This window comes from Megascapheus bottae, chromosome 32, assembly GCF_031878675.1.
Source record: "Megascapheus bottae isolate mThoBot1 chromosome 32, mThoBot2.hap1, whole genome shotgun sequence".
Taxonomy (NCBI): Eukaryota; Metazoa; Chordata; class Mammalia; order Rodentia; family Geomyidae; genus Megascapheus; species Megascapheus bottae.
In genome coordinates this window covers 4330929-4356260 of record NC_143540.1, presented here as the reverse complement: position 1 = coordinate 4356260, position 25332 = coordinate 4330929, and the positions used below count along the sequence as shown (strand labels likewise).

At 42.0% G+C, this 25332-nt stretch overlaps 1 protein-coding gene and 1 long non-coding RNA gene across 2 annotated transcripts in view; one reads left to right on the top strand and one right to left on the bottom strand.

Annotated features, from left to right (window-relative positions):
• The window catches only part of LOC150043061 (uncharacterized), a 200944-nt gene that overhangs the window by 159142 nt on the left and 16470 nt on the right, over positions 1 to 25332 (bottom strand). The window lies entirely within an intron of this gene.
• The window catches only part of Ppp2r3a (protein phosphatase 2 regulatory subunit B''alpha), an 89816-nt gene continuing 78280 nt past the window's right edge, over positions 13797 to 25332 (top strand). Inside the window, exon 1 of the mRNA XM_090323626.1 lies at positions 13797 to 14092. The gene's annotated coding sequence lies outside the window, so the exon portion shown is untranslated. The remainder of the gene's footprint in view (positions 14093 to 25332) is intronic.

Sequence of the window (25332 nt, the reverse complement as noted above, 5' to 3'; positions counted from 1 at the left end):
AAAGCCAGGGTGTTAAAGGTATGTTTGTCTTCCTCTATGATTTATTTTAGCATCTCTTTAGATAAGACAATCACCAAAACTGGGACATTTGTCAAATTAAGGATTTGAAAGGGATGGAACTAATCATTTGGTCATTTATCAGTATTCCCAAACAATACAACATGTAAAAATCAAACTTTTCATAAATAGCAATTCTTTCACTTGGCTGTTCATTCGAAGTATTTTTGGATTTCACCTAAATACTATGTACTTGGCTAGGGATATACAAGTAGATTTCCTGATTGCTTTTTAAGTTATCCTTCTATCAGAACAAACTCTTAATCCTAAATTTCTTTTAGTTCAGTTCTCATTCTGCTGTGTCGAACTCCACATAGCCCCCACTCTCATAGGTAGAACCATTCCGAAACAAAGCCTTCTACAAGGTAAGCCCCTCACAGAATGGATTAATGCAAGTCTTGTGGGGCTGGGTTGTTAAATCCCTTTCCCAAATGTGTCACATAGCTCTTTTGCCCACAAACTTGTCATTATGATTCCAGCTGCCAAAGATACAGATAGGTGCTGGTGCTAGAGAAAATGAGCTTTCCTCTTCTACATCAAGGACATATTTCCAGAAAACATTCCCAGAGCCCTCCTAGCAAGAGCCACCTCTCTCTATTCTTTATCTCTACCTAGGTATTTCTGAGCATTACAGTCCTAAGATTTGTGTAAGGTAGTGCTGGGGAGGTGAAACCCACCTTATCCCCAAACTTAAGTCCTGTCTCTTATCCAGTTTTATCACGGAACTCTAAATGAGCATTACTGGTTGCTGTGTGTGTTCTACATGGGGCTTGAACCCAGGGCCTGGGCACTGACTCTGAGCTTTTTCACTCAAGGCTAGAGCTCTACAACTTTGAGCTGCAGCTCCACTTATGGTTTTCTGGTGGTTCTTTGGAGATATTAGTCTCACAGACTTTCCTGTCCCAACTGGCTTCAAATCATGACCCTCGGATGTCAGGGATCTTTATTCCTATTTTGTGACTATTTACTATAAACTTAGCTTTCCAAGAAAAGCCATGGAGAGGTAGAGAAGATAGAATGTACAGGACTGGGGGAAGAATTGGGCCATGGCATCATCACAATAGGCTCCATCAATTACAGTCTTCAATTTGTAAAATTTAGTATTTGCACTGCCTGGTGTCAGAAGCAGAGACTACTATACAAAGTGGATCCATTCCTGGTAGAGTCTTGCAACATGGTCGAACATTCTACTTGCCTTGGAAAAACAAAATTTCCATCATGGCTCAAGAAAAATGTTACCTATTACAAAAAGGACATTTGAAATAAAATCTATGTGAAATTTTAACAAGGCATTTCATGACTGAAATGTGGTAGGATCTTTGAGACATTGAGGTCAGAGTGACCCATGAAACCAGCACCCTTTTGAGTTGTTTTTTTTTTTTTTGGGGGGGGGGAAGAGGGCAAGGAAGGAATGGGCTGTGCTACAGACTTTATTAACTAGGAAAAGAGAAGTTAGAAGGACAGCTAAATGATGTAGGTCTATATAACAAGCCCATGGTATCCAAAAACCCACGCTCTGGAGGAGTGGAAAATGCTAGAGACTGGGTTGACTTTTCCTGGGAATAGGCAACCACATCATGACGAGAATGCCCACACTCAAGATGCTCCTCTACCAAACACATCATACAGATGTCATATCCCCAAAACATGTCTTCCTCAGGCCAAAGAATGCTACTCAGGAGAGTTCAATATAGTTACAAAGAGCCAAGCTTCTCCTTGCATGGTAAGCTGTGGTGACGAGTGACATGAAGGATATTTTAGGCTGTTTTCTTTTAGAAGAGTTCTCATTTCTAGTCCCTCATTCTTTGGGATGAGCCGTTAGGGCAAGTAAAGGGCAGGTGTTGCTGTGTAACAAGAATAATATTTCTGAATTGTTCTCATAAAGCTGGGTCATCAGTCAACCACAGTTAGTCTGGACTTCCACGAGCTGAGAAAAATCTCATTATTGGGGTCTCTGCTGGTCACATAAAGTGAACAGGCTACTATGGATAGATCCAACGAAACAATCCAGCTGCATCTTTACAAGACCAGAGATGAGTGAGAAAGGGTGTCTAATAGAAACTCTAAGGATATACTTTGAGTTGGATTAAATTTTGGTGGGTAACAATGGTGAGAAAGTGATATGTATAAAATTTTAAATAATCTTAAAATGTCATATTAGAAATTTGTGGTTGTGTTGTCTCTGAATGCTTTCAGCAGTCTACAAATAGAAAGACTGGTCAGGTACTGATGGCCAGCTCAGGCATAGAAATCTATGAGACTATCTCCAATTAACCACCAGAAAACCAGAAGAGGTACTACAGCTCAAGGGTAGGGTGGTAACCTTGAGCTGAAGAGCTTGGGGACAGCACACAGGCCCAGAGTTCATGCCCCATGACTGGGTTGGGTGGGGGGAGGGGCAGAAGTGGCACTGTAACTCAAGTGGTAGAATGCTAGCCTAGAGCAAAAAGCAGCTCAGTGACAGTGCCTAGACTCTGTGTATATGTTAATATGATATATATGTTACATATTAATACTTTATCATGCTGGAAGTGATATTACTGTACTCTGCAAATATGATGTGTTTTATATTCATCAATATTTTTACAAGTCACAGGGGCTCCTTCATTTTCAGGATTTTGTAATATCCTGAAATGTACATGTACTCCCTTTTTTTTCTTTCCCATTCTCCTACTTTTAGGCATTTAGGTTTCTTCTTGGTGTTGGCCAATGTGAGCCCTAATGCTAGCCTCTGGCCATCTCAGTCACCTTACAAATCCACCAATGCCTGGTGCTTTCTCCAGGAAAGGCCTTTGTGCATGCTGTTTCTTCACATCCTGCCCCACTTCCTTCAACTTTGCTTGTGGGCTTGAACTCAGGGACTAGGTGCTGTCCCTAAGCCTCTTTGTGCTCAACGCTATCGTGTTCTTCCACTTGAGCCACAGCAGTACTTCTGGCTTTTTTTTTTTTTTAGTAATTTATTGGAGATAAGAATCTCATAGTCTCTTTCTACCCAGGCTGGCTTCAAACCACGATCTTCAGAGCTCAGCCTCCTGAGTAGCTAGATGACAGGCGTGAGCTACCAGGGCCCAGCAGTCTCTACTCTTTGAGAGCATCTATAACCCCCAAATCTGGTGCCGTGCACGTGTCTCAAAGGATGGAGCCTTTTGTCTAATTCCCTGGTACCAGCTACTTGAAGGCTGGGGTCGTGCCTCATCTACCCCGGGATTCTCACCACAAGGACACCAGCACCTGGCACTGCATGGATGTCAGCTACGTAAGTACTCAAAGTGAAGTCCCTCCTGTGGCCACAGAACAAGCAGACAACGTGGTCTGGATTGTTCTGTGAGCTGTGCTGGCATTCATACTGGATACTTCCGCCCGCATCTCCACCAGCACCGCCTTCGGCCTCTCCAGTGCCACTTCAGGTGTACGATGCAGGTCTGGGAGACAAGGCCATTCTTCTCTCTGAAGTCACCTCCCAGGCAAGCCTTCTCCATCTCTCTATTCTGTGTGGAAGATACACCTGCATGCTTTCTTGGCTTTGTTCTGGGGATTTATTGATAAGAATCTTTAATCCAAATTTTTCTTTCTACAAAAACCATCCTTCTCTACAGCTATGTGTGAGTGTCACACTTTGCCATTTAACTATTAATGTTATGGAAAAAGAAAGAGGTGTTCCTTTTTTCTGATATGCAATATTGAGGGAAATTAAGATCAATAAATAGTGACAAATTCTATGGAGGAAATAAGAGGTTAAACTGCCTGGGACCGGTTTTCAGAAGTTGCCTAAACAGTGAGTATATTTTATTGAATGCCCTGTGACTGCAATCATTCCTTAGGCCTGGTTTTTGACCACAGATCTCAAGTGAACACTTGTATTCTGCCAGTTTACAGTTAAGGAAAAACTTGAAGAAGCAAAACTGAGAAATTACTCAAAAATAGATTTGCTTAATTATGTCCCTAATGTGACCACTGTCCTGAGGAAGAGCAATTTAAAAACAACGACAACAACCAAGCATTACATGAATTGATGGATAAGGGAGGGGCGGGATGGATGTTGGACTCTTGAGGGCTGTGGCCAACATTCTGCCTATTTTTAGCTGAAGACATGGGGTCTGTATTGTTTCTGCCTGTTGAGCTATTATGGGACTCCACTCCAACCAGATCCACTTGCTATGCAAAATGAGATCCTGGTCTAGCTTGAAAAAAAAAAAAGTCATTTCAAGTTTAGTCAATTCTCCATCCATGGGTCAAACCTGTCTAAGATCTGCCTCAGAGTCTCATCTGGGGCAGTAATTCCTCCTAAGCATCACTGACACTGCCCTACCCACATTCTGCTAGGTTCTGGGACTGCTCGTTCAGCAAGAAGATTACTTGTGCTGAAGTTCTGGTGTAAACCTGCCAGCTGTAACGTATCTTGCTGTCCTGACCCTTATCATGACCTACAGTACTCTCTATCTTGGGTTGTTTTCTTTTATTTCTCATCCTCTGAAGATTGTCAGAATTCTGCCTGGCTAAGCAATAAATGTATCTTTTCAGGAATCAATTGCAGTGACTGGCTGCAAAAACCTGGATATCCAATTAACTGCAAAAATAAATAAATAAATGGGGGAAAAACCCACAGAAACTGTGCCATAGGTTAGCTAAAAAATATTCTGGACATTGAAATAAACAGATTTCAACTTCCTTTGTCTTCTTTTCCTTTTTTATAAACCCTGTTATTGATAAATTTAGCCTTGGTTCCAATTTTGTCTGAGCTACAGTTTGCTCAAGGATAGATTTGTTGGGATGGCTAGCTCTCTGCTAATTATACTCTGCAGGCATTCTCCAAAAGGAAGCCAACTGGGCTACAATTACCTTGCTACCATATGTAAAACTTGAGGCCCCCTCTCCCTTTTTACACCACATGTGTTCGTAAAGGGACATCAATCTGCTCTATAACATTATGTGGGAAATACGAGTTATTTTGGCTTCCCGGGACATTTTCTAAAGGACAGAATTTTTCAGCAATTACATCAGTAGGCGGAGGGAAAGTCCTCATCCCTCACTGTTTCTGAGTCCGCCTGTCGGCAGCCATAACAAAATGCTGCCTACAGGCAACCTTGCTGGTTTGAGATTGGAGTAAGAACTTCAAGGTGGTAAGCCACACCCAGCAGCGCCCCTAGACTTCAGTCCCCTGGAAAGCATTCCCTTGGGGCTTGAGGTGCCAGAGAACCTGAAGAGGCCACATGTGGGGGGGGGGGGAGGGGGAAGCCAGCAAAGGCCCTGAAGGAAATGACTACACTGCCACTGGCTCCTTCCAGCACCTTGGACAGGTCCAAGAGTCTGGATCTCCACTTCCTTCAGTGTACAATGAATGACTAAAATAGACGTTCCTTAGATCCTTTTTGGTCTCAGGACCTAGGATTATTCCTCTTTCCCTCTCTCCCTCTCCCTCCCTCCCTCCCTCCCTCTCTCCCTCTCTCCCTCTTCCCCCCTCTCTCTTTGAAGAGTGTTCTTGCTTTGATGAGCTATAAACTAGCTCTTCCACCCTTTTTTGTCAGTTGTAGGACTTGAACTCTGGGCCTGGGCACTGTCCCTGAGCTCTTCAACTCAAGGCTATCACCCTACCCCTTGAGCCACAGACCACTTTTGGTTTTCTGGAGATTAACTGCAGCTAAGAGTCTCACGGACTTCAGTGGCCAGGCTGGCTTTGAAGCTCAATCCTCAGATCTCAGCCTCCCAAGTAGCTAGGATTACAGGTATGAGCCACTGTGCCCAGCTTCCACCCTTCTCTATGTCCTGGGACTTGGCTCATGTCATTGCTTTGTTTCTCATGTCTGCATTCTGACCATGTCAGACAGTAGGTGTTAGCTGATGCCACCATGGAAAAAGAAAACCAACCAAGCCTAACATTTCTCAACAACTCATCATACCAGAGGAAAATGATACACCATTACTTTTCTTTAAATAAAGTCAAAAGATAAAGCCAAGTATCAGTGACTCACACCTGTTATCGAAACTACTCCAGATGCTGAAATCCAGAATATTAAAGCTCAGAGCTAGCCTGGACAGAACAGTTCATGAGACTCCATCTCTAAAATAAACAAAAAGAAGAAAGAAAGAAAGAAAGAAAGAAAGAAAGAAAGAAAGAAAGAAAGAAAGAAAGAAAGAAACAAAGAAAGAAAGAAGAGAAAAGAAAGAGAAAAGAGAAGAGAAGCTGGGCGTCAATGGCTGAAGCCTATAATCCTAGCTTTTCTGGAGGCTGAGATCAAAGGATCCTGGCTCAAAGCCAGCCCAGGCAGAAAAATTCATGAGATTCTTATCTCCAGTTAACACAGCAAAAAAAAAAAAAAAAAAAAAAAACTCAGGGATAGCACCCAGGCCCTGAGTTCAAACCCCAGGACTGACCAAAAAAAAAAAAGTGTCTTGCTTTCTAAACTTAAGTTTCAAAGTTCTCTCTACTCTAAGAACAAAGCCACAAAAAGGAGAAATGGAATGCTGGGAAACTTTAACCAAGAAAGTCACGACTAATTAGAGCATCTCACGTGTCGTAAATGCAATGTATCACCACAGAGAACAGAGAAGACAAAAGGAAACCGGAATCTGCTTAAGACTAGCTGGAAAGATCAAATGAGTGCAAGGAAATCACTAGCCAATATAGCTACATGGGTAGCTATATTATTTGCACGATTAATTATTCAACAGCTAAGATCTCTTGGATGCTAAATCCATGACCAGGCACTGTAACACTAGGAAAACTCCAATGAGCATAGAAGGGAACCCCTGACTTGTTCAGGTCTACAGAAGGTGATTTGTATACACAGGTTATAAACACAATGGGTTGATCCCATGAGAAACAGTCTGTTGCTTAGCACAGAGGAGCCACACACGGTGTTTGGTTAACCTATGGCTGCATTTTCATCTTCTTCCTAGTGGTGCTGGCAGTAAGAAGGCAGCAGATGCCTGAGGCCCTTATCTTCCCAGTCCTTTCTTTTCCAAGGCAGGTAGTTACAAGCACGAAATAAGTTTCTATTCTCACTGTGGGGTTTTCTAGTTTAAAACTGTTTATTGATCAATAAAGTTTTAAAAAAAGGGAGAAAATCACAAAGTCATTGCCTGGGGAAACTGTACTAGTAATTTTACAGTGGGCTAGATAGTAGGGAGAGATTACAAATGTTAGTAGGCGGGAGGGTTTGAGCTTTCTGAAAACAAGTCAATGCTGACAAAAATCCAAACATCATGGCTGACCTTGGAGAGCCTGACAAGGTCAACTGCACAGTGAAAATGATCATATTGGTGCTAGTCCAAGTCTGTTTACTAGCTCTAGAGGAAAGTGGACAGACATCAGATGTCCTCCCATATGTTTAAAAGTAATAAACACCATAAATAACAGACTTGAGTCCTCAAAGGGATGCAAAAGGGAATGTACATAGGAATTCAAAATGAATTTTAAATAGGTTTTGAACTTAATTTTTAATAGGACTATTACTAGGACATAGTTACAGTTGCAACTGTTTATATTAATAATTCTGACTTGCCCATGTCTTTGTAATCAAGAGGAATAGAATCTATTGTCAATATACATTCATTTTTTTCATTCTTTCTTCCATCTGCCAAACCAGGACGGCTATGGTTGAGAAACTAATGTCCTTATTCCTAACAATGACCTTGACCTCATCTAACAAGTGAATTTACCCCAACATACCTCTCCCTCTACCTACTCCACCTTAATTATCCTTAAGTCTCTATATCCATCACCCACATCTCTATGCAATGACTGAATTCAAATATTTCCAATGCCTTTTAATGTGTTTGTTCACTTGTCTATTTCTCTTTCCTTTGTGGCTTCTGGAAATCATCCTTTAAACTCTATTATACCCACCCTTACTTCTGCTGTGACCAAATGAATGAAGCCCCATTAGATTATCCCGGCCAGTCATTTTTACTCTGGTAGACAGAAGGAAAAATAATCATGTTATCTTAAATATGGGGCGAAGGGGGAGGGGAGGATGGGAGGTTGGGAAGATTTGTTAAGATGGAGAAAAATACACGCTATATACACTAAGAAAGAAGCCATGCAAGCTGTCAACATAGAGTGGTAGAGTGCTTGCCTAGCATGCATGAAGCCCTGGGTTCGACCTCAGCACCACATTCACAGAACAAGCCAGAAGTGCCACTGGGCATGGTGGCTCACACACATAACCCTAGCTACTCAGGAGACTGAGATCTGAGGTTAGCAGTTCAAAGCCAGCCTGGGCACTAAAGTCTACTATGAGACTCTTATCTCCAATTAGCCACTAGTAAATGGGAAGTGGTGCTGTGTCTCAAGGGTAGGGTGGTAGCCTTGAGCTATAGAGCTCAGGGACAGTGCCCAGGCCCAAAATTCAAGCCCCATGATGGCGGTGTGTGGGGGGGTAACCTAGAAGTGGCACTGTGACTCAAGTGGTAGAGCACTAGCCTTGGGCAAAAAGAAGCTCAGGGACAGTGCGGGACTGGCCAAAAAAAAAAAAAAAGTCATGCAAAAGGTCTGCTTAATATCCAACCATATGGCACTCTAGAAAAGACAAAAACTTATAAAAGTGAAAGAAAGATCAATGGTGGACAAGGGCTAGGAAGAATGCGGCAATAATTATGCAAGGCTTAGAGTACTGGGTAACTCCTCTGTAGGATGCCATAGCAGTAGATACATGTGATTATGAATTTGTGGTACGTTTCTACTAAATGAACCCCAGCTAGTGGAAGGGTGGAATGTGCGTGAGAATGACATGCAGATCAGGTTGATCTACTGCAGTAAGTTCACTGCTCTGGAGGGATGTGAATAACGTGGGAGGGTGCAGCGGGTGGGGGGGGAAGATATCAAGATGTCCCTGTATCTTCTCAATGTTGCTTCGAAACAAAAATTGTTCTTAAAGATAGTGGGGCTTTAAAAAAAAAAGCTCCATTTGAAAAATAATATCATTCCTGATATTTGACTGTGCATGAATTCTAGTCCCCCCCAAAAAAAATTAAACAAAGGGAAGAATAACCGTATCATTGGGGAAAATAGCATCACCAAATTCCATCAGACTTTTTTTTTTCCTTTTCTAGACAATTCTCTCCCTGACATGGATTAAGCTCTGAGGTCAAGAGTAGAGTTTTCTGTCCTCCGAAGTGACATGGTCAGCTTGTCCCCATTATTTAATTTCACTATTCTCCATAACTCCAAACTGCAATAATACTTGTGAATTGCAGAGAGGCTTAAAAGACTACCATCTCCTTTATAAATTATTTTTAGGGGGTGCAGAGGGAAAGAATTCTCTTTCCATAAAGTGTAATTGAAGCAAAACTGACTCTTTTTTTTTTTTTTTTTTTTTTTTTTGCCAGTCCTGGGCTTGAGCTCAGGGCCTGAGCACTGTCCTTGGACTTTCTTAAGGCTAGAGCTCTACCACTTGAGCCTCAGCACCACTTCTGGCTTTTTTCTATGTATGTGGTACCGAGGAATCAAACCCGGGTCTTCGTGCATGCTAGGCAAGCACTTTAACCACTGAGCCAAACTCCCGGCCCCAACTGACTTTTTTAAGCTGAATTGTTCCCCTCTCCTTGCAGATCCTAGGGAACTGAGGCTCAGAGCGGGGCAGTGGCTTCTCTGAGGTCACTCAGCATATCTTTGGCAGTTCCAGAATGAACAGCTGGATTTCCTGATGGGAATCTTATGTCATTCTGCTGGGAAACCCAGATAGCTATGGTTGATTTGGGGGCCAACAGCACACACCCACACCATACACACACACACCCTGACACATACACACAGAGCAAATATGACCTATTCATTATGCTTCAAAGAATGGTATCTCTTTAGAAAACAACATCTTTCCAGGCCTCTCTACATTCATTCCCACCTAGTAATAGTGAACCTTTTCTTTTCCTCATTAAAGTAGCAGTGGATTTGGTTGGAAGAAAGCTGATTTGAGGTCTTCATCTTTGTAAAAAAAACCCTGGGCTCTAACTGGGGCCTCCTTCTTTAGGTGACCCTTTTGCCCGTGGCAGGAAGATATCTTTGGGTTGGGTCATAAATCCTGATTTTCTGAGGTCTTCTTTTTTTTTTTTTTCTTTTTTTAACCTGAAGTTTTGAGTATCTCCTGCAAATAAAATTTTAATATAATTGGTTTTGGAGCATGGAGGAGCCTTTTAATTACCCTCTGAAAGCTGCTTAAACAACAGCTTGCTGGTAGGTTAAACAGTGTCAGCAGCCGTACTGTAAACACATACAGGTTTATTATACCATGCAAACCAACATTTGTCCAATGTGAGTTTTTTTCCTCTGAAGAACCTTCTTTGATGCTGTATCTCCAAACTAATGGACAAAATGAACATCAGGCCAATGGCAACACCACTGTACATTCTCCTTATTTCCTTCAACACTGGAGATTAAATATTTCTGATAGCTTCATAAAACTAGGGGTGCCTTTATGTTAATTCAGAGCCAATTACACAAGGCTCCCCAAATACTCATCTCTTCTCCCCCCAACTCTTCTTTTCTTCCCTCTTCTCTCTCCTCTTTTCCTCTTTTCTTTTCCTCTCCTAGCCCTGTATGGTGATGCACACCTGTAATCTCAGTAGAAGTGAGAAACTGAAGCAAAAAAAATCACAAGTTCCTTTTTTTGCTAGTCCTAGAACTTGAACTCAGGACTTGGGCACTGTCCTTGAGCTCTCTCTAAGGCGAGAGGTCTATCACCTGAGCCACAGTACCACTTCTGGCTTTCTCTGTGTATGTGGTACCAAGGAATGGAACCCAGGGTTTTGTGCATGTTAGGCAAGCACTCTACCACTAGGCGTGGCCCAAATCACAAGTTCTTGTAAGGCAGAAAGGAAGATACAAAGAAAGGAGAGAAAGGGAGGAGGGAGAGAAAAGGAAAGGAGGGAGGGAGGAAAAGAAGGAAATAGGAAGAGGAGGGAAGGGGAGGAGGAGGGGGAGGGAGGAAGGAAAAGAATTATAAGCATCATTCTCTCATATCTCCTTTAGAGGTTTTTAATTAAATAACAGCTCTATAGTGAGTAAAATCTAAAATAGATGTTTCTTTGTTTATTCTTCTAACAGAAGTCCTACTATAGAGAAAGTCATAATAACATAGGAATGATAAATCTTAATAACGCTATCAGGAAAACCAATAGCGTTAGAAACTTTACACAAGATGTTAAGCAAACATTACAGCAAACGAATCAAGGCTGTTAAATAAACAATTAATAGTGGTTGTGCAAGATAAACTCTCCAGAAAGCAAAAATAATAGTTTGAGATTTTTAAAAGATATTTTACCTGCAGATAGAAAAAAAATCACATATTATATTTAAATAAATACACTGTCTTCCTCTAGACAAAAAGATTCTTGTCTCACACTTTAATATATATTGGTTTCTTTGGAACATTATTTTAATATTTCATCAGAAAATTATTTTTCCTATAAGCATGTGATTTTTCTATTATATCCAAGTGTATACCCAAGGCTGGAAGCATTTATAGATGGGATACAGCTCTAATCTTTTAAAAATATGGTAAGATACATAATTTACTGAAATTCATTTTACTATCAAATTTATAAGTAATATCCTAGACATGAAATGAGGGCTCCATAAGCATATGACACAGGTTCCACTACCTAAGGAGTCTTGTCCAAAACTCAAGGACAAATCGTCCGTACAGCATAGAAAAATTGAGTCAACTAGAAGTCAGCTGGCTTCTTCAGTCTCCATGTCACTCAGCAGCTATGAGATCTTGGGCTTGTCAGAGGGTATCTGCAACAAAATATCTCAATGTTTCCTCCAACTATTTCGGTGGCCTCACACTTAGTTCGTTTTCTCACTTTTGACTGGTACTCTACCACTTGAACCATGCCTCCTGCTCAGCTTTTTGCTGGTTAACTTAGAGATGGGAGTTTCTGACTTTTCTGCCCCAATTGGGCACTATTTTTCAGATCTTAGCTCCTGAGTTGCTAGGATTATAAGCATGGGCTTCCTCTAACTCTTAACTTATTACCTATAAGAAAAGAAGACCAGAGATGGGCACTACTGGCTCACGCCTATAATCCTAGCTACTCAGGAGGCTGAGATCTGAGGACCTCAGTTCGAAGTCACCCCAGGCAAGATAAAGATAAAGTTTAATGGAAGATAGGCATGATAGACCCAGGGCCCCATGAATACCTCCAGTGAACTATAGAAGGGGTGAAAGATGAGAGGCTTAGTTTAGAATCTAAAGCCCACAACGCCTGTTTTATGAACTTTATAATTTCACCTACATATAACTAAGCTTTAAAGCCTCATTGGCAAGAGAGAAAAGACTTGTGAGTCAGACTGCCAGTCTAATAACTTACCCAATGGGAAGAGATATTTATAGTGTCTGAAGCATTCCTCACAGCTATTTCCAGTGTCTGCTCCTGTTATTAAGGTAACTAGAGCCTGAACCAGTCATCAAAATGCTGCCCAGTGATACAGAATTTGAGATGAGCCGGTGCTAGAGGAAGGAAGGAACTTCTAAGGTCAGCTTGAAGAATGTATTTGTCGCCAAGAGCCTCCTATGTAGGCCTGGGCTTTACAAAATCTGTGAGCCTGCTACAATTACATGCAAAGTGGCATTTAAATGTGACCATGTACATATTTTTTCTAAGAGTGTCCAAAGTTTCTCAAAGGAATCTGTCATCTCCTCAACACTTAGAAAAATGCTGAAAAACAGAGATAGCTCAAAGATAGCAAGGGAAGACTCTAAGCAGAGTCTGAAACCAAGAGGCAGGGATGAATCAAGGATGAAGATTCTCTAAGAAGGGTGGAGCATGAAGGGCTATGCAGCAGCCTAATCCAAGCCAATGGGATTCTAGATCAGGGACTTGAAGCACCCTCTCTCTGGGGGTCAGGTGTATAAGTGAACCACAATGACTCGAAGGCAAGGCCCAGTGGCTCACCAGGGATGACCCCAGTAAAAATTAAATCCAGTTTTGAAGAACACAGTCAGAAAGGAAACATCCAGACTATACCCATTCACCCCATCTTCAGTGTAGCTCACATATAATCCTTCTGATGGGCCACTATCTATGTCCTCTTCTACCAAATCCACCCCTGGGTTTCTTTATGGGGAAAGAGATGCTTTGGGAAGACAAGTTAGATGGTGGCCCCAAGAAGCTGGGAGAAATCTGTATGTACTACCTCATAGTTGACTTTTGTTAGGCTAAGCTGGGCATTAAAACTTCAAGTTTAATTGATGAGTCAGGCACTCGTGGCTCACACTTGCCATCCTAGCCACTCGGAAGGCTGAGTAAGGATCTCAGTACAAAGCCAGCGCAAGCAGGAAAGTCCATGAAACTCTTATCTCCAATGAGCCACCAGAAAGCCAAAAATGGAGCTGTGGCTCAAGTGGTAGAACACCAGTCTTGGATCAAAAAGCTCAGGGAAAGAGGGAGGGAGGACAGGAAAAAGGCAGGCAAGCAGGAGAATCTTAGTCTCAGTAGCTGTAGTCAGTGATTTCGGCCCGGCCCCAACTACATGGCCTTCATAAGCCATACAACCCCAACACACCAAATAATCAGATGACTCATGGTAAAGGGCAGAGAAAGGAAATTTATTACAAGACACAGAGAACCATGAGAAGAAGCAAAGTAAGCACTTAAGTCCACCTTCCTCAATCACGCATTTGCTTAAGGTTCAACTAGGACAAAGAATTTTTAAGGAAGAGAACAAGAAGTGGGCGTGGTTCAGCAGTTCTAATAATGGGTGTGGCCTGAGGAATTAGTTTCTTCCATCCCTCCTGGAGAAGAGAGTATCCATTACCTCTGTCTTTCCTGGATTCCAAGGAGAATGGCTCTGAGCCAAGACAGATTTTTAAAAAGGGAGGCAGTGATACCAAGCTTTTCTCCTGGTTTTAGTTAATTCACAGGCCCATGTAAGGAAGGAGTTCATGGTTTCCAGCAAAAGCGGGGTAAGGACTTGTGATGGCTGCCACAAAGGTGAGCAGAAGGAGAAGAAAGTAGAGGTAGACAAGACAGAATATAGTGCACATCCACGATGAAGATTCACTGCAGGAGACCTGTGTGAGCGGCAGGACACAAGGTAAGTTGTGAATGATGAAGGACTGCCCAGTGATTTCAGTAGCTGGCCCAGCGATGTGGGCACCAGAATAGTAACTACTAATACTTGTTATTACTTATGTAATGCTTGCTTACTCTGTTTCAAGCTTTGTATCAAGAGATTTATGTAATTATTACATGTAAATTATTAAATTTACTCCTTGCAGCACCAGGAAAGCAACTATCTTTACATCTGTGACGAGCATGACAAAAGCTGACATTGGAAGAGTTTAGGGATCGCGCTCAAGGTAACCCAGCACAGAAATAGCAGGCTATGCATCAAACAGTACCGTCATCACCAAGGTCTTCACCTTCCTCTTTCTCCCCCTGCCAGGCTTTCTCTTTGGCTAAGAATGGCTTTTGTCTCTACCCTTCACAGTATAGAACTACAATTTCCTCCAAGGCATCGTTCTCAGAAATCCCTTTACATTTTTCCAATGCTTGGAGAAAATGTCCTCTCAACAGGGACAACCTTCATAGCTTAGGGTCAGCAGCATTAGCCAGAGAGAGAACATGGCAGGCAGGAATGGGGGAAAGGACAGGGATTGGCTTCGGTTAATGAGGACTTTACTACCTAACCCTCTCCATTTTCAATGGGTGACTGCTACGGCTTGAACACAAAATGTGTCCCCACAGGCTCATGTGTTAAAAGCCTAGGTCTGGATTCTGGAGACTTTGGAAGATGTGAGCTTGGAAGAAGAAATAGTTCACTGGGATTGAGTTCTTAGTGGGCAAGGGAACTTCCTGTCTCCTCGCTACTTCCTGTCTACCATGAGATGAATCATCTCTACTACATATCCTCACCATGGTGATGTGCTTTCTACCTATGCATGTGGGGCCTGCACTCTCTGAAACTCAGATCCACAACAAGTAACTCTCCCTTTAAGTTCTTCCCTCAGGTATTTTGATCGCCACAACAAGAAAAGCAACTAATATAATAATTAAGTCAAAAGTTGCTTACTTCCTTGATTTCAGAGATCCCTCGATCTAATCAAGTGTACAGGGCAGGATTCCAGGCTCTGTGGTCTACTGGCTCCTTTCTGGCTTCTCTCTAGATAGCATTCCTCCAAACAAAACAAAAGCAACAACAACAACAACAATAACAAAGCCCTCCCTTGCTGCCTTCTTCTGTATGTCTGAGTCTGTGTTTTTATCATGACTATAACTTGAGCTGCCTGCTTGGGGTAGATCTGTGACCACAGACTGAAACCAAAGGCTTTCCACAGGAGAGAAAAAAGAGGTCAACACACATTTTCATGACATTGTACTTTTTCTATTAAGGGAGAGAGGGGGGGGGGAGGGAGGGAGGGAGGGAGGGAGAGAGAAAGAAAAAGAGAGAGAGAGAGAGAGAGAGAGAGAGAGAGAGAGAGAGAGAGAGAGAAGAAAAAAGAACCCTTTGTTAAGCTTAACAAAGCATACCAATCTATCTCAAATTAATATAGATTAAAAACTGATTACAGCATTGAGAGCAAGATTTAAAGATAGACACACACATATTGTTACTGCCTTTAACGGCAATCATTCACCACCATTCACCACTTAATCTAGTCTTGGCACCTTCACAACAAATAAAACTAGAATTCACTGTGTCTCTATCTTTGGAGTTAAAATCCCGGGTGGGCTGGATACTTGGCTCTATTTTTTTCTTTAGGGCATTAGAGATTTTTTGGCATCAACAAATATTCCACATGGTTTCTCTCCAGCTTCTCACAATTTCAACTGCCTTCATACTGCTTATCAGTGAGAATGTGCCCTACTGCAGCCTTAGCATGCTAATTACCAGTCTTTCAGTCTGATCACTCTGCTCTCGTACATAAGAGACTGACCTCTTGTTCCGTATCACTGCCGACAGCCAAGAAGAAAGAGAACCTGATCAGAGCCTAACCATACATAACAAAGAGCAACAAACACACCTGAGATGAAGACCAATGCCACACTTCCCATATCTCTAGGCCTTTATATGGCATTTGACCTGCTTGTCAAAAAACCTACCCCTCTTATCATGAACCTAGGTTTGTTTTTTGTTTTTAATAGGAAGGGAATTAGAACTCAGGAGCTTACACTTGCTAGACGGGTTCTCTACTACTGAGTCATGCCTCCAAACCTTTATTTGCACTGGTTGTTTCAAGATAGGGTCTCTTTTTTTTTTTTTTTTGCTAGCATCTACACCTGGACCCTCCTATTTTATATTTCCCAACACAGCCAGAATGACAGGCACAGGCTCTTATGCACAGCTTTGTTCACTGAGATGGAGTCCCACATGCCTTATCTGCCTGAATTGGATTGCATCATGATCCTTCCCATCTTAGCCTGCTGAGTAGCTAGGATTCTAGGCAGGAATCACCATGCCAGGCTCAGTCTACATCCTTCACCCACACAGGCGCCTCTATGGCCAAGGTCAGGAAGTAGTTGTGTTACTTGGTCTCTGCATGCTTATTAAGATTTACTGGGACTCTGCAGGGTGCAGGAAATTGGCAAGGGTGGTAATCCTGAGACTACAAAGCTCCAGGCCTATCCCAATAAGTAAACATGCCCCTTAAACACAAAAGATAAACCTCATGCTCTCATGTACGTCATACCTGGACAAACAGGTAACTTCTACCCGCCCTACTGAATGTGCAGGCATGTGTGTGAATAGAACACAGCCAGAGAAGTTGGAAATCAATCTCATCCCAGCTCCCTTTCCGCAAGAGAAAACAGAAACGGAGAAAAACTTAACAACTGCAACCCTAAGTTATCAGAAACCAAATTAAAGCTGTTGGGTATTTTTGTTGAAACATCTCTCCCTCTGAAATCTAATTTTCCTGTAACTTTCCATATAGGATCTTGTGTTGTATTATTTATAAGAAAATAATATTCTGCCCTCCCTTGACAGAATTCGCAGGCAGCCATGAAGTAACAGAATAATTCTGTAATGTTTCCATAGCTACCTCGCTTCAGAGTGAGGTTTGCTCTGTTTTAAAGTCGACTGACCTGTTCACTCCTTATTTGAAGTATTTTCTATCTAACCCCTTATCTACCTATTATGGTTTAATGGCCTTGGGACTTCTATATTTAAAGGGACTCTAGATGCATAAATATGGTAAATAAGCTTTCTAGTTACATACAACCATACTATTTTTTTTTTTTGCTTTTGTGTTCTATTCTCCGCTCCCCACCTTCCTCCCCCCCCTCCCCCAGCCCAAGTCTATTCACTTTATCCTTCCCTTAAAATATAAGGAAACCTTCCCTGGGGTTTTTGTAGGTAAAGCTGTTTAAGGTACACTGCTGCCCTCTTGTGGTCATACCGGTCTTGTACCGGTCTTGATGTTTCCTTCCCGGAAGGCAACTGATTTTCCAAGAGGTTAATGAGAAAAAGAATACCTCAAAATGTCATCGCTAATTGTCCCGAGAGTCCTTGTGTCTGTGTCTCTTGCACCCTGCAGGCAGGAAGGTCCGTCTAGAAGGACAGGAGCCCTCTCCTGGATGTCAGCGTCACAGTGAGGTTTACAGATCCCTGCTCTCTACTCCAAAACAGGCTTCATTAATCAGTTCTTACTGTTCTGGGTTAGTGACCGGTACACATTTCAGGAGTAGAAAGATAGTAAACCACACAACTCACAGAAAAGCCTGAAATGAGACAAAACTACAGAAAAAAAGGAGACAGGGATTCAGCTCTAGTTACCTTAGGCCATTAAAAAAATAAAGGCAAGGAAGAGGCAAGGAATACCATGTGTCCTTTTAAAAGCTGAAAATATAAATTATAAATTCTAGCACTGCAGCAGAGATGAAGACAAAGCAATCAGTAAGACTAATTAATTGAATATGATTAATTTTTACTCATTATGAAAAATAAGAAGATATGGGTGACAAATGGTCTTAAATACAGACTTATTTCTATTACTAGAAGTAACCGTCTATGGTAATGGGTATGTTCTGTTTCCATAATCAGTCCAGCAGCCCCTGGTTACTGAGCACTTGAACTGCAGTTAGTAAAACTGAATAGCTGGGTTTAAAAAAATTTATTCAGGTCCTACAGCTTAAATTCAGGGCCTGGGCCCTGCCCCTGAGCTCTTCAGCTCAAAGCTAATGCTCTACCACTTTGAGCCACTTCCAGATTTTGAGTGAATGAGTCTCATGGACTTCCATGCCCTGGCTGGCTTTGAACTGCAATCCTCAGATCTCAGCCTCCTGACATACACTTAGTATTCAAAAATTAAATTCAAAGCTGGGTACCCATGGCTCATTCCTGTAATCCTAGCTACTCAGCAGACAGAGATCTGAGGATCTTGGCTTAAAGCCAGCCAGGGAAGGAAAATCTGTGAGACTCATCTCTAATTAACACCAGAAAATCACAAGTGGTGCTGTGGCTCAAAGTGCTAAAGCACTTGCCTTGTACCAAAAAAAACAAAAAACAAAAAACTTAGAGACAGCACCCAGGCCCTGAGTTCAAGCCCCATGACTGACAAAAGGGAAAATTAAGTTCAAGACATTCCAAGTTCTTTACCCTATGATCCAGCAAGCAATACCACTCTATGGTATTCAGTGAAAGCACCCACACACCCATATTTGTTGTTGCACTATACACCACAGTGAAGTTATGCAAACAGCCCAGATACCCTACAATGAATGAAGAAAATGTGACGATATAGACACAGATTGCATAGATATATAGATTATGTATAGATAACTGATATAGATATACATAAATGTATGAGTATATACATTTTGTTCAATCATCAGCAAAAATAATGTATCACTAAGAAAAATAGATGGACTTGGAAAAATTATGTTAAGTGAAGCCAAGCTTGGATAAACAAAGTTCTATGGGAATTTTACATATAAAATAGCCACATATATGAAAACACGTACAAAGTCATATGCATGTGTATATATACAAACTGATGAAAATGTGATATATATATATAAAAAGCTAGCCTCCCATAGTGTAGCTCTTCTGATGGTCATAATATTCAGTCTTCATGTATGAAAACCAAACCGGGAAATTTGGGATTGGGGCAGATGGGCAGGGAAGAATGATGAAAGGGATAATATTGACATCATGATGCATTGTACACAAACATGTTAAGGGGAAATCCCTTTGTACAAGTATTTAAGAAAACAGAAATATTGTGTGTGTACATGGCTGTCCTGGGGCTTGGACTCAGGGCCTGGGTGCTGTCACTGAGCTTCTTAGCTCAAGACTAGCACTCTTGAGCCCTAGCACCACTTCCAGCTTTTGGGCAGTTAATTGATTAAAAGTTTCATGGACTTTCCTGGCTGGCTTCAAACTACAATCCTCAGAGGTCAGCCTCCTGATGAGCTAGGTTTACAAGCATGAGCCACAGGCACCTGGAAACAGAAGTTTATAACCATGTCTCTCCCTTTCCACCTGCATCTCCTCCATCTCCTCCTTTTTCTCCTCCTCCTCCTCCTCCCTTTCACCCTCTCTTCTATTCCTCCATTGTCCTCCTCTTCCTTCTGTCTTCTACTTTCATATTTTCCCTGGAGGAGGAGGGAATAAGCATAATATTTGGTGACATGGAGTGAAAAGAATACCCAACTTGGAATTCCAAATTGAAATGTCAACTCTTTAAGCTTCATTTCCTTGTCTATAAGATGGAGATAATGATGCTTTTGCTCTGAGTTCATAAATATTTACTCGATTGCTGCAGTGCATTGAGCACTGTGCTGGGCAATGGGGATACACCAGTGAACACTAATAATTATATGCCAGCAGTTGTGAAGTGTTCTTCAGGAGACGATCAAATGCTAGCGTATCATAGTAAGAGAGTCTGTATCATCACATCATAGTAGAAAATGAAGCTTAGATCACTACATCAAAATCAAATGTATGAAAGAACAGTATAAACTACAAAACCACAAAGAAATGTCAAGTACACTAACCTGATGAATTTCTCCTCTTTTCCCTTTGCCTTATTCCCTATCCTTCCTTTACTATTTCTTTTTTTTTATGCTCCAAAGTTGAGTTATTAAATGAGATGCTTATATATCCAGAAAAAAAAGTCCCAGTTAATAGTTGGTGGGAATGGGAGGGGCTGGAGGGTATGGAAATACAAGTAAATCTTCACGAATTTTTTTTCATCAAACATCTCTTTCCCATCTATTGAGCATCCATGTCTATACCATGCCATGTCAGGCACCAAAGATACAGTGGAAGTAAGCCATTCCCCCACCCTTAGGAAACTTACCTGAAGAGGGAGCAGCTGGGGACCCAGTATAGGGTAGTATGTGCTTTGACAGAGGGCAATGGCAACACAACAGACTAGCCTGGAATGTTGATGGAAACCTTGCAGACAGGCTAGATCTGGGCTGGTCCAGGAGACAGATAGGAGTTATTGTGCTGGTCCATATCACTTCAAAGCAACATGAAAACAGCCGTGGAGAGATAAAGGACTTTAGAAGGAGATAGACACACAGAGAAAAAGACAGAGACACAGAGGTGTCAAGTGATCAAGGACTAGAGCTCCATCGCTCACTGGGGAAAGTCTTGATGAGAACAGGAAATGGGTGTGGTAGGACAGGATTGCAGAAAGTGGGATCTAGAACCATCAGACAAAACTACGCATCATAATAAAGGTTAGGAAGGGCCAGGCACCAGTGGCTCACCCCTGGACTCCTAGCTACTCACGAGGCTGAGATCTGAGGATCATGGTTCAAAGCCAGTCTGGGCACAAAAGTCCGTGAGACTCTTACCTCCAATGTACCACCAGAAAACCAGAAGTAGCACTGTGGCTCAAAGTGGTAGTAGAACACTATCCTTGAGCAAAAATGCTCAGGGACAGTGCCCTAGCCCAGAGTTCAAGACCCATGACTGGAGTTAGAGATCAACAGATTGACACTCACTAAACCTCCGGGAGGGTGCCAGGTAGAAAGAAGTCAGTGAAATGTATTAAGAAAGAAATGTCTTGCTTTTGTCTGTCATGCCCCAGGACTGGCACAAGCACGCACATGAGCGTACACACACACACACACACGCACGCACGCACGCACGCACGCACGCACGCACGCACGCACGGTATGGCTTGCAATTCATTTAAAGTGTGTGTGTGTGTTGAGAAAGGAAAAACATTAAAATCCCAGCAGTGGTATAATTTGAAGCACTTCTATTAACTTGTTTCTATATTCCAGTTTTCTTAGTGTGTGCTGGAGCTGTCCCTTAGCTTTTTTTTTCCCTTGCTCTACCATTTGAGCCATGACTCCACTTCCAGCTTTTTGATGGTTAATTAGAGACAAGTATCTCATGGACTTTCCTGCCTGGGCCGGCTTCAAGCCAGGATCCTTAGGTCTCAGCCTCCATCACCTACCTTTAAGCATGGGAAATTGGTGGGACATTTCACCTTGGCTGTAGTCTGTGAGTTAACCTCTGTTGGGCTCTTTCTCTATAACTTGGCATTCATTAAACAGGTTTGCAGGCAAAGCCAGTCCATGAAACTTAGCAAATACTCCTGGATCGCTAGAGGAGGGTCATCTTTACAAATGGAAACTTTCTAAAATATTCTTGGTTGGCAGGGCTTTTTTTTTTAATCTCCTCATTCTTCATTTTTTGTACCAAGTCAATGACTCATTAAGCACATCCCTGATAGGTTAAATATTTGGAGGCTGGACTGGTTCCCTGTCTGGGATGTGAACTTGGGCTACGAGGGGGGTTGAAAAGTATTTCTCTTCTTAGGAGACACCAGAGTGATGAGGATGGTATCTATTACATGTAAATCTTACTCAATTTTCCCAACTGTAGACCTACACCTCCCATATTCTTCTTGCTCCAAATACATTTTCAAAAGCCCTTTTGTTTGTCTTTAGCCCTTTTATTCTCACAAGTTTCAGCCTGCTCTGAATTTCATCCTTCCTGACATTTCTCAAGATGTCGCATGCCTAGGCTGGCTCTTGGTTCCCATCCCTTCACTCCCCACCCCTGCGGGATTATGTGTACATGTAAAAAAAAAATGTTAAACACATTTGATTTGTTCTCCCAGATTCTGTGCTATACAGTACAGATCTCAAAGCCTGTGCCTTGTACAATGACTGCATGCTTCCATCAGAAGATGTCTATTTTCCCACTGCTTTAGAACTACAGGGCACTTGATATCTGTTTTGTTAGGCCATATTCTCCCTGCCTTTTCACATTTTGGGTGAAATCTCTGGTCTTCCTGGATTTACTGCAAAGAACTTTCATCTCTCTGCCAGAGGTGTTGATACCAAAAGCCACAATCTATAGAGAGCTGAAGCTGGGCTAGGTGTAGCCAATAGTCCAATTTTCCTTCCTCATTTTTCCTCCACGAGCATCAGCCTTCAAAATGTAGCGTTTGTGGTCTCTGTCCACCTGTCCTTCTAGCCTTTCCACACCTGTTTTCTGCAAGGGCTTCCAAGATAGTCAAGATACTCTGGCAAGATTCTCGGGCCTCCAGCACCCGCTCCTTCCTATGTAAATCTATGAGTTTTGCTTAATAACACTGATCCATCTCCCTAGGGCACAGGCCACATTCTGCTTTCTGCATGCCCCAGCAAGCCCAGTCACCCCGTCTCCCTGTGTCAGGCCACACAGTTCTCCAGAAGGGAGTTAGTCATCAGCCTCAATGACTCACCATCCTTCTTACTGGGTGGGACAACCTACCCAGTGCCTGCCAGTGCCAGCAGTGGCTGCTTGGGCTCCCTGACTCTACTTGCTCGGTGTGGGGTGTGGGTTGCTGAATGAGCCCTCCGTCCTGTTCAGCAGAAGAAGAGGTGCCTACCTCTTCTCTCCTGGTTCACTGATTCCCGATGTATTTGAAATTGGACTCTTTCCCCTCTGCTCCTGGACAGGCTTCCTGCCTGGTCTGTTGCTGACCCAGTTTTGGCACCGTTTCTTTCCTGAGGAAGTAATGGGGGAGGCCTTTGGGTAAGGGGGAACCTTTTCCTGAGGTAGGAAGCTAAATGTGATGGAGTCTTCCAACAGTCTCAGACTTCAGACCTTCTTCCCTAAAACCCTTTGTAGCTTCACGGGGGAAAGAGGAGGAGAGGGGTTCATTACTGCTTGGTTCCCTCAAAACCCAAAAGCCTGTTCCCCAAACTCCTAAGAGAAGAGCTGTACAAACAGCCTCATCACTCTTCTTAAAGGACTGGTGCTCTATCTCCTTAAAATAAGAACCCTTTGAGGTCAATAGGGCTAGTAAAGTCCTTTCCAATTCCAGGAACATAAGCCTGCAATTGGGTGGACTGGATACTCACTCAACATTTGGAATCAGGCAGAAGACTTGAGAGAGCCTTAAAATAAACATATGAGGGCTGAGAGTTTGATGTTAGTGGTAGAGTGCTTGCCTAGCATGCACAAAGACCCGGGTTCGATTCCTCAGTACCATATTAATAGAAAAGGCCAGAAGTGGTACTGTGGCTGAAGCGGTAGAGCTCTAGCCTTGAGAAAGCCCAAGAACAGTGCTCAGACCCTGAGTTCAAGCCCCATGACTGGCAAATAAAAATAAAAATAAACATATGAAACCAAAATGTTATGACCCAGTAAAAGGGTTATGAAGCAGTAAACTGAGTAATTGAACGCAGAATTTGGTATGCAGTGTTCTTTCAGGTCTGGGGGACCATAAGGAAAGCATTTTTTTAATGTAAGTTTTGAAAAGCCAGATAAAATTGTACCATTACAACTAATCCAACAGAAATTCCATCTAAAATAAGAAGTGGGGAAATGTGGTTCCCTAGGGGAAGGATGGAACCTTTCTGATAATATTTGAGTTTAGGTTCACAGGTGCAGAAATCGAAGAACAGGCAGAGGTAGTTAAAAACACCATGCTGTGCAACAAATAAAGCAGATGTGAGGAAACATTAGTCTGAGGGACTTTCACCCTACCCCTCCAGCAAATAAGCCACACATCACTTGAATACACTGTTCAATGTTAAGAGTTTCATTAATTTTTAGTGTATCCATGAGAGGGTGATATACACTGTTGTGTTTAGCAAGTATATTCTGCATTTATTCAATGAACATTTTCAAGTGGGGCATTGGTAGAGTATACCTGTAATCCTAGCTACTCGGGAGGCTCAGATCTAAGAACTGCAGTTCAAAACCAGCATGGGCAGAAAAGTCCAATTAACAGGCAAAAAAAAAGCTGGATGAGGAGATGTGGCTCAAGTAGTAGAGCACCAACCTAGAACAGTAAAAATGCAGCTAAGAATGTAAGGCCCTAAGGTCAAGCCCCAGTACCAGCACACAAAAAAATAAAAATGCTGGCCAGGAACTGATGGTTCAGGCCAGAATCCTAACTACTCAGGAGGCTGAAATCTGAGGATCACTGTTCAAAGCCAACCCAGCACAAATGAATCATCACGAATGAACCACCAGAAAACCAGAAGTGGCACTGTGGCTCAAAGTGATAGAGCACTAGTTTTCAGCTGAAGAGCTAAGGGACAGTGCCCAGGCCCAGAGTTCAAGCCCCACAACCAACAGAAATAAAAATGCCAAACAAGTACGACTGCTTTAACCTGTGTATACATCTCATAAGTGATTTTACAAACATTCAATAGTCATCTGAGGCAGTATTTTTCCACCTGTACAAACTCTTGAAATATGTTCACACTAAGATGCTGTGACTACTTTTGTCTCTTTGATTCTTAACTGTTTGCTGGAAACTTAGATATCGAATTGTTTCTAATTTCGAGATTGTCAGAAAAATTGTAGCTTCTACAAGCATCACAGTAATAGTCTAAAGTAATTGTAAAATAGTAAGCAAATAAAAGCAACCAGGAAAGCAAGACTATTTAAAACCAAGTGTTTTTTTCAGCATTATTGAAGAGGATAAGTTGTATAAATTCTGACATGTTTTACTCATAAAAAATTATGATGTAATCTGTCTATTGATCAGTTTGATAAGCTGGTGTTTTATTATATTACTTCTGCTAAGAACATTTTGCACACAGTGTAAACCTATTTCCATGTGCTATCTGATCTGTGCTTCCAAATACAACTTAGACAAATCTTGCTCTGTTGGGTAACCTTTCATAAATTGAATTCTTTCATCTTCGACTTTAATCAAGTTGAATTACTTCCAGCTATAACTGTGTTCAGTCAGTGAATAAAGTATTTGAAAAACTGGCCATAAACTGAGCAACATTAGTTCCTAATGGAACTATTCTATCATGGACTTCACTGTTCAGCTGCATGTTATTATTACAAATTAGCCATAAGCATAAATGTTTTGTATTAGTACTGGAACTTGAACTCAGGGCTTGGGTGTTTCC